Raw genomic sequence first — 997 nt, 5'->3', positions numbered from 1 at the left:
TGCTTTGTGATGGAGTTGGATATGGTCTTGTGGATGCTGCAGGATTCCATACCCAGGAAGGAGGGCTGGAAGAGTGCCTCTGGATGCCAGAACTGCTTGTTGCTGATGGTGATCACTAGCCAGGTCCAGACGCAGGATGATGTGGGAAGGATATACCCCTCATAGATGGGCACAGTGTGGGTGACCCTGTCCCCAGAATCTTTAACAGTACCAGTGGTGTAGCAAGAGGTGTAAAAGGATAGCACAGCCTGGATGGCCACATACGTGGCTAGAGTATAGAAGGTCTTGAACATGATGTGAGTCATCTTGTGGTTGGCCTTGGGGTTTGGGGGGCCTCAGTCAGCAGCATGGGGTGGTCCTTGGGGGCCACACGCAGCTTGTTGTAAAAAGTGTGGTGCTGGATCTCCATATTGTCCCAATTCGTAATGATGTCGTCCTTAACACGGTACTTGAGGGTCAGGATGCTGTGCTTTCTCTGGGTCTCATCCCCTGTAATCTTTTACCTTGTGCCCACCATGATGCGCTGGTGTTGGGGGCACCCACTGATGGATGAGAACATGGCCCGGGGCGTCATCCCCAGCAGCCAGCTTTGCACATGCAGAGCCATTGTCGATGACAAGTGCAGCTATTTCTTCCATTGCAATTGACAGAGGTGGTGGCTATGGAGGCCATGGAGGAACAGACAATGGAGCAGTGAGAGGAAGAGCGTGAGCTGGGTGCAGCCAGTGAGTATCCTGTGATTCTGAACAACCCATGGTGGAGTACATGGTTCCAATCACAACTGTGAAATAATAGTGATAAAGTAGTACATCTTTCATCCAGTTTTTTTCAGCATCTTTAGGTTATACTTGAGGAGATAGTTGTGCTGCTGGTTTCTGCATGATTCACCATAACTGCTTAGCTGCTCTTGGGGTCAGGGTCATAGTTGTCTTTCTTCTAGTTCTTGGTCATAGACTGCTCACTTAACCCTGCTAGTGTCCTTGAAAATGTTGATCAG

General features: G+C 49.6%; 1 pseudogene; it reads right to left on the bottom strand.

Annotated features, from left to right (window-relative positions):
- The window catches only part of LOC105304405, a 1,275-nt pseudogene extending 637 nt beyond the window's left edge, over positions 1–638 (bottom strand).
- Positions 639–997: the final 359 nt, after the last annotated feature.

Source organism: Pteropus vampyrus, unplaced genomic scaffold (genome assembly GCF_000151845.1).
Source record: "Pteropus vampyrus isolate Shadow unplaced genomic scaffold, Pvam_2.0 Scaffold339, whole genome shotgun sequence".
Lineage (NCBI taxonomy): Eukaryota > Metazoa > Chordata > Mammalia > Chiroptera > Pteropodidae > Pteropus > Pteropus vampyrus.
Note: the sequence above shows the minus strand (reverse complement) of the source record. Positions and strands in the feature narration are given on the sequence as shown.